We start from the raw sequence: 13,796 nt of genomic DNA on the forward strand, positions 1-13,796 counted from the left end.
ATCCTGGAGAAATAATTACATTAATAAAATCAAGTGTCCTAAAGGTTATTGATTTTTCCTGAGCAAATCATTCTTTAAAATTGAGATGAAACATGTTTTATGAATTGCCGTTATATAAATAAATTGAACTGAAATTGAATTAAAATGTTGTGACATGGCCACGAGTGAAATACCACTGATTACAAGAGGGGCCACCAGCATTAGATATGTTTATCGAGGAAGTTGTTCCTTCTGAGTTGCTGGTTTGCATAAATCCAAAGAAAACGTTTGACCACCACTATCATTCATGCCATTTGTGGCAAGTTTGAGGTGCTTTTACAAAAGTTAAAATGATGGAACACCGACAAACCTCAGACTGGCAGATGTCCGCTTTGCAAAGACCCGCCCTACTCTCTTTCTGATTGGCTAATGTCCCGACTCTTCCATTGGTTCAGAGGAACATCAGTTTAAAACCTTGAATAAAAAGTCTAAACAAAACCAAGTGGATGTATTTTTTGCTCTCATTTTCCAATTAACGTAAATCTGTCGCCGTCACGAAGAACTTTAACCCATGAGCTAATAGCTTAAGCTACACAAAGCTTTAGTTGTAGTAGTCATATTTCTTTTGGTAGGTTTTAGACTGCAGCTTACGAAAGCAATGGGTGTCAACTTAGCCCCATGCTCTTGTGTCAATACAGCTCCCAGACCCACATGGCTTGCATCTACCTTCAAAACAAAGACCTATTGAAAATCTGCATAGGCCAAAACAGGAGCTGTTATCAGAGCAATTTTGATAAAAAAACACACAGTTTCAAAACTCAGCTAAAGGTTTCCTTGTTTTTCCACTACCCAATTAATTGGGCCAACCATGTTTGACAAACCTGCGATAAACCGTCTATGATATGAGTCAAAACCCAAGAATGATCTCAACTCAGCCAGATTACTGGCCTTCTTCCAGTCCTGCACAACTGCTACTTTGTAGACACCACGTGGCTCAAATAGTTAACACATTTTATGAAATTTTTATTCAGGTTCGGAAGAGATCAGCAACACACAAATAAAAACACAAACACTGTTTCTGTTAGGATAATAGTGCCCATAATTATTATTCCCCACAGATTACAGCAACACAAAACAGCAAGCACTACTTAAACACTATTTCTGCTACCCCACAGAATATAGTAAAGTAGCAAGCATTAACAAATGCTATTTCTGCTACACCACAGAATATAGCAAAACACACAGCAACTACTTCGCACACACAAAGTAGCAAGCATTAAAGCCGACAAGCTTTCAAACAGGCGTGATGTTCAACAGTTCTCTTACCATGGCACAGAACTGGGAAGTCTGCCTCCCCTTTATATACTTAAAAACAAAGGGCCAGGTGTGGAGAAAGAATGGCCATTTTCTCTCCCCACAGCCGATCCATTTCCCAAAACATGTTTCCAAAACAGAGACCGTTCCCAGCATCTCAGCAGTGTGTGAAACGAAACAACATGAGCGCAATCGATGTGAGAAATAAAATAACATCACGAACTCAGAGCGCAAATCAGTGTGTGAAGCACAATACAATTCTAGTTTCACATGAAATCAGTCTTTCCCACAACACATTGTCATAAGTTCCCACCACAAGTTAAAACAAGTTATGACAAAATAACACGTTTTTAGTTTTATGTGACAAACAAAATAACAGGCAAAACTCAGAGCACGAGCATATATGTTGCTCTTAGTTTATGTGAACTCAAAAACAAGTTCCAGTTCTTTCCATAATATAAGTGAACTGAGCAGGTTTATATAACTGACCAGTTCTTCCCATAATATAAGTGAAACAAGTTTAATAAGCAATAAAAACAAGCTAAACAAGTTATATAACTGACCAGTTTTTTCAAAATTACATTGTCAAAGAGCAACAATAATTCTTTAATATATAACACGTTGTCATGGTGCAGCCTTGCCTGCTGCACCATGGACATTTCAGGGCACTCTCAGCCTCCCATACAGCTCCAGATCCCATGCTCCACTAATCACCTACACCTGTCAGCCACTAATCAAGCCAGGACTCTTTCCACCTGTCATCACTATTTAAACCTTCCTCAGTTAGCTCTTCCCTGTCAGATCGTACTGTGACCTCTGTGTTCCACTGCTCATCGCTGCTTACCTTGTCCTGTTTTGGTCCAGCCTGAGTTTACCGTCTGCCTACTGTGATTCTGGTCCTGGCCTCATTTCAGCCCTGCAAGTATTCATCCAGTCGTGCTGTTTATCCTGCTGTGGTTCTGGCTTCCTATCTCCTTTCTGCTGTGCTGCTGGTCTTGCCATCTCCGTGCTCCAGTTCCATCTTGTTTACCAGCTCTAGCCATTAACTGCCTCCTGCTCCAGCCTGGTCTGGACTCTGGTCATCATCATCCACCATTCATCTTCTTCAATAAACTCACTTTTAACTTAACTCTGAGTGTGGTGTGTTCGGGTTCAGTTTACAAAACATGACACACGTATTATTGTATCCAGTTCAAAATTATTGTCCATACTTTTAGAGCCCTGCATGATCTAGCTCCTCCCTACATTTCTGAGCTGATACAGCTCCATACTCCAACCCATATTTTGAGGTCATTGGGCCAATCATTGTTAGTGGTTAGCACTTATTTTAAAACTAGAGGGGATCGCTCATTCCAGGCAGTGGCTCCAAAGCTGTGGAATGTTATGCCTCTTTCTTTACGTTGTTTGAACTCTGTGGCTTCTTTTAAAAAGCAACTAAAGAAAAATTTTAATTAGACATGTGGTTTTTATGGTTTTGTTTGTATGTTTTACATTTTGTTTTATAATGCTGTTTAAGTATTGCTGTATACTGTTTTTTGTATTTGTATTTTACTGTGAAGCACTTTGTGATTTTTATCTGAGAAAAGTGCTATATGAATAGATTTTACTTACTTTACTTACTTATTCCTGTAACTTTGGCTGGGCCCATGTGTCAGGGTGCAGGTCTCCCTTCTGCACCATGGACAGTTCCAGATCCTTCCACCATCCACTCTGCCCTGCTTCACTCCATGCTGGATCAGTTTCACCTGCTGCAATAATCAAGTCCGGACTCAATACACCAGCCAGCTCTCCTTTATAAGCCCTCTTCTGACAGAAGACACTGAGGGCCAAAACACACTTCCTCACCTTGTTGCCTGCCTGAGTTTCACACGTCAACTAGCCTGTGTTTTCTGCATCTTCCTGCCTGAGATCCCTACCTCAGACTCCATGCTCAGCCGACTACCTGCTCCAGCTCCGCCGCGTCTCCACCCTCAGCCATCTCCACCACCACTCGTCTGTTCCAGTCTGGTACAGTCTCTGGTCTCTATCTCCATTACTCAAAGCCTTCAATAAAACTCCTTAAAACGCAGCTCTGTGTGTGGTGGTGTTCGGGTTCATCAGAACAAATCCTGACAGCATGACCCAGCCAAAGTTGAACCCGATGCCCACACAGAGCTCTCATGGTGAGCTCGTCTTACGAGACGCAGCGGAACGTTTTTGGATTCAGCTCCAGGAAAATTTGAGGACCTTACCTACTCTCAGCCCACCCAAGAAACGGATTGAGGAGCTTAAACGCGTGCGGGGCTGCTTGGAAAACCAGATGGGGCTTCTGTCGCTCCTCGGAGTGTCTGGGCTGTTTGAGGAGCTAGAATGGAACATCAAAGCAGCACTTGACCAGCTCCTCGGCAAATTACCACCACCCAGACCTCCGCCAACCAGTCTGTCCACCTCACCTGCTGCCATTGCCGCTGCTGCTTCATCCGCAGCCGCCGCTAAAGATTCAGCTTCAGCGCTTGTCTTTGCTGCGGCTCCCGCTGCTCCTGCAACTTCTGCCGCTGCTGTCTCTGCTGCAGCTCCCGATACCTCACCGTCAACAGCTGTTTCTACATCGCCGCCCGGCTCCTCCCGGCGCAGACGCCGGACTCGGCGGCACGTGAAATCTCCCGAGGCAAAGCCTGACATTCTCGCTGAAGCCGCACCAACTGCAGCCGACGTCATCTCCCTTTACGCGGTGAGTCGGCCGGGCGCAGATGCCGCCGCTCAGGAGAGTCTGGCTAGAGCACCCCGCCTTCATGAAGATCAGCTGTGGGATTTTTTCTACGGGGACAGGGACGACCTTCTCCCATGTTGGTCTGCCCCTGACAAGACCCGCACAGTCTACGAGGCCGGGGTGCACACCGCCTTGCCAGCCATCGCAGAGGTTCCTACCGCACACGCCACGGCCCAAGCCTGCGTGGGTGTGTGCAAGTCTTCTCTGCCGGCCGTCTCCAAGCTCCCAGCGCAGCCGGCTGAAGAAAGCTCAGTCCCGCCGGCCGACGTTGAAATTCTGGCCGCACACGCCATGGCCCAAGCCTGCGTGGGTGTGCGCCTATCCGTTCTGTCGACCGACAAAGGCTCCGCTGTGCCCGAAAGCACCGCCCTGCCGGCCGCCGAAAGCTCGGCTCTGCCGACTTTAGCTGAGGCTCCTGCTCAGCTGATCTCAGAGGTTTCAGCTGCACACGCCACGGGCCAAGCCTGCGTGGGTGTGTTTATCCCAGCTCCGCCGTCCGTCTCCGAGGTCCCAGCTCCGCCATCCGTCTCCAAGCTCCCAGCTCCACCATCCGTCTCCAAGCTCCCGGCTCTGCCGGCCGAAGCAAGCGCAGCCCCGCCGGCCGACGAGAGAAAAGCCCCGCCGGCCGACGAGAGAAAATCCCCGCCGGCCGAAAGAAGCCCTCAACCTGCGCCGCCGGCCGTCTTAAAGGGTCCTGCGCCGCCGGCCGTCTTAAAGGGTCCTGTGCCGCCGGCCGTCTTAAAGGGTCCTGCGCCGCCGGCCGTCTTAAATGGTCCTGCGCCACTAGCAGCCGAAATTTCCGCTCTGCCGGCCATTGCTGAGGTTCCCACTACGCACGCCACGGCCAAAGCCTGCGTGGGTGCGCACGTTCCGCCGGCCGCCGAGGACCCTCAACCTGCACAGCCGGCTGTCCCAAGGGTTCCTGCGGCACACGCCACGGCCCAAGCCTGCGTGGGTGTGCACGTTCTAGCACTGCCGGCCATCTCTATGGTCTCTGCTCAGCCAGTCACAACAACGGTTCCTGCTGAGCCGCCGTCAGTGTCTGAGGATCCTGCTGAGCCGCTGCCAGCGTCAGCCTACGCTCCCAAGTCCAGAGAGGGGGTCCAGGGGGACACGCCTCCAGTCACAGCTCCAGAGTCCAGAGAGGGGGTCCAGGGGGACCCGCCTCCAGTCACAGCTCCAGTGTCCAGAGAGGGGGTCCAGGGGGACCCGCCTCCAGTCTATGCACCCGAGTCCAGCGAGGCGGTCCAGGTGGACCCGCCTCCAGTCTACGCACCCGAGTCCAGCGAGGCGGTCCAGGTGGACCCGCCTCCAGTCTACGCACCCGAGTCCAGCGAGGCGGTCCAGGTGGACCCGCCTCCAGTCTACACAGCGAGGCGGTCCAGGTGGACCCGCCTCCAGTCTACGCACCCGAGTCCAGCGAGGCGGTCCAGGTGGACACGCCTCCAGTCTACGCTCTCCAGTCCAGCGAGGCGGTCCAGGGGGACCCGCCTCCAGTGCCAGCTCTCCAGTCCAGCGAGGCGGTCCAGGGGGACCCGCCTCCAGTGCCAGCTCTCCAGTCCAGAGAGGCGGTCCAGGGGGACCCGCCTCCAGTAAAAGCTCCTTCTGTGGAGCTCGACGCCAGGAGAACCAAGGCGAGACTCCACCGCCGGCCGCCTGAGATCCTGCTGCCTCGCTGCCGGCTGCTCCAGCCAAGACGGGGTCGCCCTCCGCGACGACCACCACCGGTGACCCTGCTGCTCCGCCGTCAGCCTCGCCGGGGTCGCCCACCACGACGCCCGCCTCCTAAGACTCAACTGCCCTGCCGCCGGCTGACCCTGCTCCGCCGCCTGCCGCGCCCAGGCCGTCCTCCACGGAGCCTGCCGAGGACTCTGCTGCTCCGCCGCCTGCCGCGCCCAGGACGCCCTCCGCCACTCTCAAGAGGTGTCGCTCCCAAGCCGCCGCTCTCAAGAGGCGTCGCTCCCAAGCCGCGTCGCTCCCAAGCCGCCGCTCTCAAGAGTCGTCGCTCCCAAGCCGCCGCACTCACCGCCTGTGTCCTCTGGTGCTGTCAAGTCCCACAAGTTCCAGCGCTGTCAAGTTCCCTGAGTTCCAGCGCGCTTCAAGAGGTTTCTGTTCTCCCGGCACCTTTTGTTGGAGTCTGACCCCCCCCCTTCGCCCACCCAGGATGGGTGTTCTTGTTTTTGAACTAGTGTTTTGTTTAGGCCGTCTGGAATTCGGCCTTGAGGGGGGGGGGGGTAATGTCAGGGTGCAGGTCTCCCTTCTGCACCATGGACAGTTCAAGATCCTTCCACCATCCACTCTGCCCTGCTTCACTCCATGCTGGATCAGTTTCACCTGCTGCAATAATCAAGTCCGGACTCAATACACCTGGCAGCTCTCCTTTATAAGCCCTCTTCAGTCTGCTCCTCGTCGCTGGGTCATCTGCATTCTCACCTTGTTGCCTGCCTGAGTTTCACACGTCAACTAGCCTGTGTTTTCTGCATCTTCCTGCCTGAGATCCCTACCTCAGACTCCGTGCTCAGCCGACTACCTGCTCCAGCTCCGCCGCGTCTCCACCCTCAGCCATCTCCACCACCACTCGTCTGTTCCAGTCTGGTACAGTCTCTGGTCTCCATCTCCATTACTCAAAGCCTTCAATAAAACTCCTTAAAACGCAGCTCTGTGTGTGGTGGTGTTCGGGTTCATCAGAACAAATCCTGACACCATGTTGTCAAATTTGATAAAGGTTAATCCAAATTGTTTCCGGTATTATTTTAACTTTTGAGATATTAATCAGCCACTCCTGGTTGAAAAAAAAAAACCTTGGTTATGCATCGTAATTAGGGTCCAAAAGTAAAACAAAAAAACAAAAGCAAAACTAGAACTGCGAGCAGTTATCAAGGTTCCAAGCTTAACCCAGCAAGTCCGTCTCCCTGGCCCCACTCCTACTGGCTCTCTCTTTTCCCTGCATATCATTACCCCCATGTCACCTGCTCTCCTGCACTTTGTCCAAGTTAGGTGTTATGCCAACAAACCTGTTTGATTATGAATATTAATATTATAATTTGCTATTATAATTTAATAATAGATCATTCAAACTCAAATGGTGGCTATAACAAATTTAACTCAAATGGTTGTGATCCAAGGGCTTTGAGCCTGTAATGATTAACACTAGCAATTTGTTTATTAATTAGCAGTTATGAACTTATTTATACTGGAAAAATGTGATCTGACCAGTTGTTGACTGGTTAGACTTATCCAGCAAACGTTGATAACTCAAATTAAAATTGCAATTGGAGTTTTAATCCTTACTTCTGTACCACAAACCATTGAAAATGTCTCAGTTTATTCAGTTAACTCAAAAAAGCATTCAACTTCTGGACTAAAATAACCACAAACAACTACGATTTCACAAGTTATTATTTATTGATCTAAAAATTCCCTGTTACAGCAATTATTCTACTTAATAAAACACTAGGAAACACTACTCAAAAGAACATGCAAAGGAAATAAATGAAAATGCAAGTCAAAATGGATTAAATGAGAGGTAGCAATGCTTAAATCAATTCAGTTGTTTAAAACTGATTGGCATCACATTCAAGAAGTCAGCGCTTTGACATAGCAGCATTGAAAGACATGGGCTAAATAGCTTTAGAGTAGCACACTGGAGTACCGATAAAGACCTGAAGCCAGATGGGGAACGCCTCTGCACAACTAGTTGCCAGCAATCATGCACGGTTGGTTTCCAACTTCGCCTATTACCGGTAGCACAGTTAGTGGCAGCTAACTGATGTTTCTCCACAACAAACTAGGCTAACCGCTTCAAGCTACTTTGCACCCTTCCAAGATGGCGACTGTGACGACATAAGACCCACGACCTTATGTGCGGTGCGAGAGGGGGGCAGCCCTAATGACGTACCTAAAATCCAAGAAAGTCCTTTCTTTACTTGGTGTCACCTCAGTGAGGAAGTCCTGGTACAGTCCTGGCTGGTCTGCGGAGGCGTCAGGGGCGTGGATCACTGTGAGGAGCAGAAGAGGAAAAAAAAAAAACAAGTTCTCTGGGTGCTCTCCAATGCTTGTTTGGCCAAAACAACAAGCCTAGTCTGTGTCGATTGCTGAAAGCGAGCGGCTTCCAGTAGGATAAAAAATTAATTCAAGTAGTTTAAAGTCGGCGACCTCCTGTTTAGAAATTCAGGGGAAATATTGAGTGAGAAATCAAATCACGTGCCACGTGGGGGAGAGCCCAGCGTGAGGAACAGCTGTTAGGTTTTCTTAGTTGGCGGATTGCAAGGGAAGAATGCTGGGATGATAGCGTGGCATGCTTTTATAGGCATCTCCATGGCAACGAGATAAGGTTTCCTGGGGGGTTGCTCCCATAGACCATGTTGCATGCTGGGAGTTGCGGTCTGTCACGTCATAAATGGCATAATATAGGAATTTGCAGGACAGTGCTGATTCCTGAAACGTTTGACCATTAGAATTAATTTTGCCTATGGCGTGGACTGTAATGATTATTCAAAATCATTAAAGGGGAAATCTAATGCAAAATCCACTATTTTGTCCTTTGTCCTTTAATCCATTTTGTTGTGCACTTAAAGTCGCTGGGAGTAAAGAATCTGAATTTAGTCTGTCCACGTACTGTGTATACAGAACAACGAGAAGCCAAGTTAAAACCCATCCTGTCAGAGAGAATGTCAATATACCACAATTAATACAGGCTGTTGTTTCTGTATTTGACTAGTTCAACTCTAAAGGTAGCATTTGCAGGGATGTCGTTCTTTTTCTAAAGGCTGTATGATTTTATGCCACATGTAAAGGGATCCAGAATTTTTACTTTACTTTATTAAAAACTCCTTCTGTGATGATCTCAGCACTGGCTCTGATCTTTTCCTCTGTTCAGCAAACCTGCTCATTCTCCACCCTGCCTGCAATTAGTCCTAATCTGTTTCACCTGTATTCACCTCTTTATAATCCATGTGCAGATCAGAGGCCAGTGCCAGGGTGATTTAGCTGTGCGCCACCTAGCAAGTGTCTTTGGTGTTTTTTTGTTTGTTTTTTGGAATTGACTGCTCGACCGTTGGTCGCCGGAGTGAAACCTCGCTAGATTCAGAGACTTTTCGCGGGAGCTGTTGTTTGATCATCCGAAGAGACGTGTGGGGGGGGGGGTGTCTTCATCGTCATCGGTGAACTATATGTGGAAAGGTAAGTAGTTATTTAAACTGCAGGGCAGTCAAAAGTAGCTGGTCAACGGCGGCAAATCGCCGTCTATAGCAGCTCTTGCCGCCGCCTACATTTCCCCCCTTATATACATCCCAAAAATCACCTTTGTATCTGTCTCCACTGAGAGCAACATTAATGAGTGATTGGGTTCCTTGTTCCAACCGAGATGCTACTTTTCCGATCAAAACACAGACCGGGGTTATGCCGAAAAGTGCATCCCTGCTGACATATGCATCCCCTTGTCGCGGGAGCGCGCCTCGCTCTGTACAACTGAATATCAACGAAGAAAACGGATTAAAATGTGACCAACGCAGTTACTTGTTCTAAAATTAATGATATCAAAACGTTTTATTAAACCTCTTGTGGAGGAAAAAAAATGTGTTATTTGGCTGATTCGTTATTTGGATAATTACGGGTATTATCCATCCATCCATCCATTTTCTGATCCGCTTAATCCCTCATAGGGTCGCGGGGGTTGCTGGTGCTTATCTCCAGCGTTCACCGGGCAAGAGGTGGGGTTCACCCTGGACAGGTCGCCAGTCTGTCGCAGGGCTATGGGTGTTATGAACAACATTAAATCCAAAGTTTTTATCCGGGGTACGGCTGATTTATTTTTTTTGGTCTCTTGTCATTCACGCACAACAATAAACTGTGAGAGCCGACGTGAGTTTTAAAACTGCAAAGCTTTGTCTTAAGCGGAAGATCAAACGTGCATCTACACAGCACAACGTTCATAGACCAGTGTGATGCCTTCGCGAGCATCAGAAAGCTATGGTGCATAAAGGAGCATGGGACATTTCAAACTTACAAGGAAAGAGGCATAAAACGGAACAGAACTTAACTCATACAATAATCTATTTATCCAGAAACAATGTGGGCTTTCTTACAATACTTAATGCTTCATAATTGTATTTCTGATATTTTTTGATTATGCACATCTGTTATCTTTTTATTCTGAAAAATCTATAATATTATATATAATATAATATAATATAATATAATATTACAGCAGCAAATTATCAAAGTTTTTCAGGGGATGCATTTTGTGTTCATCTCTGGAATCCTCGCCGATGATATGATATTGTGTGTGTGATGAGTGCAAGTGAAATTAAACTGGGATAAGAGATTTCGAAAGAGCGATATGACTGACATAAATTCAACATGTAAATTCAATTCCAACCCTGTATTTTTATCATAAAAATTCGTGAAGAAATGTTACGATCGTTTTTAGAACAGAACTGTGAATAATAATAATAAGATGAATAGACCTCACCTAATCTGATCTGTTTTATGTGGTGCTAGTAATTCAAATTAAACTAATTTTATGCAAATGGAGATTACCTTACCTTGTTAAAACTTGATAACATAGTGTGAAAAAATAATGTTGTAAGAATAATAATAATAAACAAAGGTTGTTTTTGAAGAATTGATCATTCACATTTTTTGCCTTTTATTCAATTTGAAACATGCACTCTCACTCTATTGTTTAAATAATCACCTGTCTTGAAAGCTTCCAAAATACATCAGGGAGACTCTATTTTTTAAAATTCTCCCCTCCGGGGCTCGGGCACCGGCATAAGTTCACCCTCCTACCTGATAGTGTGTGGCCTGCTACTGTAAAAAAGCCCTGACTGCCCTGAAACTGATAATCGAAAATTACTATTTGCACTGTGTCAGACCAAATTCTGACACCACGTGCAAAATGTGCCACAAGTAAATCATGTAAATAGAATACAATGTAAATAGTTTTACATACAGAATGTAAATAAATGCAAATAAAAGTGTTAATGTGTTACAGCTCTTAAACAGTTTCAAGTTCCGTCATTGTGTCCCCCCGAACATACCCCCAGCAGTCATCCGCGCAAAACTGGTTCCGGCCGACAACTCACCACCTCGCCTAAGCAAATTCCTGCAGGAAACACTGGATGAAGGAAGTGGGTTTGTGCGGAAAATGGTTGTGAGAAAGGAATTTTAAATTATCCTCAAATTTAGGAAAGAATATGAAGATGGGAATTTAAGTCCGATAGCAGTGTCGAGGGAGTTATAAAAGAAGCTGGGAGATGTGGAAATGGCAAGGATTTTGAGAGATGGACAAACTCAAGCGCAGTATTAATGGAGGCGAAGTGAGCAGAATTAAGAGACTGTTGAGAACAGTAAATGGAGAAAGGGTTGAGAGCTTGTCAGTTCTTCTGGAGTTTAAGGAGCCTTTACTTCCAGAGAAAGTGAAAATAGGTTGCATGAGCTTTCCAGTTAGGCCCTACATTCCTCCACCGCTACGGTGTTACAAATGCCAGAAATATGGACATATAGCGGTAGTCTGCAAAGGAAAGCAGAGATGTCCTAAATGCGGTGGTGAGCATAGAGTGGAAAAATTTAACGAAAATGTCCAGGATAAATGTTGTAATTGTGGTGGCCAGCACAGGGTAACATATGGTGGATGTGAAGTCAGGAAGAGGGCTGTGGAAATACTGCAGGTTAAAACAGTTAACATAAGTTATGCGGAAGCAGTGAAGAAAGTACAAGAACAAAAAGGAAGGGTGGATACTGACAATGTTATAAAGGTGTTGAGAACAGACACTTACGAAAGAAAAATGTTTACCAATATATTACTCAAAATATATTGTAATATATTTTTCTCTACAATATATTATATTCTTTGTATATGGAATTCTTTATTGATGAAACATATATTTGGCAATATATTATATATTATTGTAATATATTGCAAAATATACAAATGATTGCTGCTCTCCATATATTGCCGTATATTTAACATGAATATATAATATATGTATTTATATACCCAAAAATATATTTAATTTTTGGGCTGCACAGTGGCACAGTGGGTAGCACTGTTGCCTTGCAGCAAGAAGATCCTGGGTTCAAGTACACCCCTGGGTCTTTCTGCATTGAGTTGTTTGTCCTGTTTGTCTCTCTGTGTTGCCCTGCGACAGACTGGCGACCTGTCCAGGGTGTACCCCGCCTTTCGCCCAGTGAACGCTGGAGATAGGCACCAGCAACCCCCGCGACCCCATGAGGGATTAAGCGGTTTGGAAAATGGATGGATGGATGGATATATTTAATTTTATATTTATATCCACGACCTGTCCAGGGTGTACCCCGCCTTTCGCCCAGTGAACGCCTGGAGATAGGCACCAGCACTCCGCGACCCCATGAGGGATAAAGAGTATCAGAAAATGGATGGATGGATGGATTTATATCCACCATAATGTATTGCAATTTTATATGGGAAAATGTATTGGTAAATGTGTTTTTAATATATTGGCAAATGTATGCTCAATATATTGTAGAATACATTTTAAAAATACATTAAGTTAAATGGAAACTTGACATTTTATTATGAGCAACTCTTAAGATAATTAACACAGACTAATGGGTATCAAAAGCCATCTTTATTTTGTTTTAAACAGTTATAAATCCAGAGGCTGTACATTGCGTTGTACATTTTTTTAACAGCACAACATATAATTGAGCAAATTCTTACACAGAATACACAGAAAATCTTCTTAATGTCCTGTAACAACGCAACATACCAGTATAAGGTACAAAATATAAATTCAAGTGATTTAACACTTTCAGCATTGTAAAGTATTGCTGAAAGTAATGAAACAGAACTAAAATACAAAAACAATTCTTTAAAGTGCTGACACTAACTCCTCTTGTTGTTGGGACACTATAAAAACAATATGAGAGTGACACTCTTACATGCTTTTCGACTTCACTTGGTGTCTTAGCTCACAGATTTGACTATTGATGGACTTCCTAACATCAGCTTGGCTGTCGGAAACTGGTTTAGAACTGCATCTATGGAACAGAACAACAATGATCCCACCTCAGTCTTCCTGCTTTGTGTCCCCTTGCCTTGATACCCCCTGCTCTGGTTCTCAGTATAACCAAAGGGAAAACCTCCCCTCGTGGCAGAGACAAAATTAAAATTGGAAACCATCCAACTCAGAACTATTTACCTTGTAAAGTTTGAAGTTTCCTCGGGTCGAGAGCCTGGCACCGCTCAGCATTGGGATCCAACTTGCTGACCCCTCCTTTGAGGTTAGACTTGAGGAGGACATCAAAAAGGCCCATCAGTAGTACCAACAATGTGATGAGACAGTGACGCCGTTGCCGATTTTCACCCTCTGGAAACAAAATCATATAAAATATCAAAAAGCATGAGCAAGGATGACACAAGGAAAGTCACTACAAGCATTAGAACGAAAACCCTAAAGAAAAATGCCACAAGCCATGGACGTCACAATAATTATATGTGGAGGTGACGTTGCCCCATCACATTTGAAAGCTATGGCTTACTGTCCCCAGAAAAGGGTGACCACCACTATTCCTTTGATATTATGAGTTAATCAGGATCTGACTTTTTCCAGGACAGAGTTTGTCCTGGAAATCAGGAATCAGCTATAACTGATAAATGATGGTGGTGCTGGGACGACGGACAGAGGAGACATAGTGAACAGGTACTTGCAGAAAGTGGTGCTGGAAAAAGTGTAGATAAAGAACAGGCACACAAAGTGTAGGTAGTTCT

The sequence above is a fragment of the Fundulus heteroclitus genome, chromosome 19 (genome assembly GCF_011125445.2).
Source record: "Fundulus heteroclitus isolate FHET01 chromosome 19, MU-UCD_Fhet_4.1, whole genome shotgun sequence".
Lineage (NCBI taxonomy): Eukaryota > Metazoa > Chordata > Actinopteri > Cyprinodontiformes > Fundulidae > Fundulus > Fundulus heteroclitus.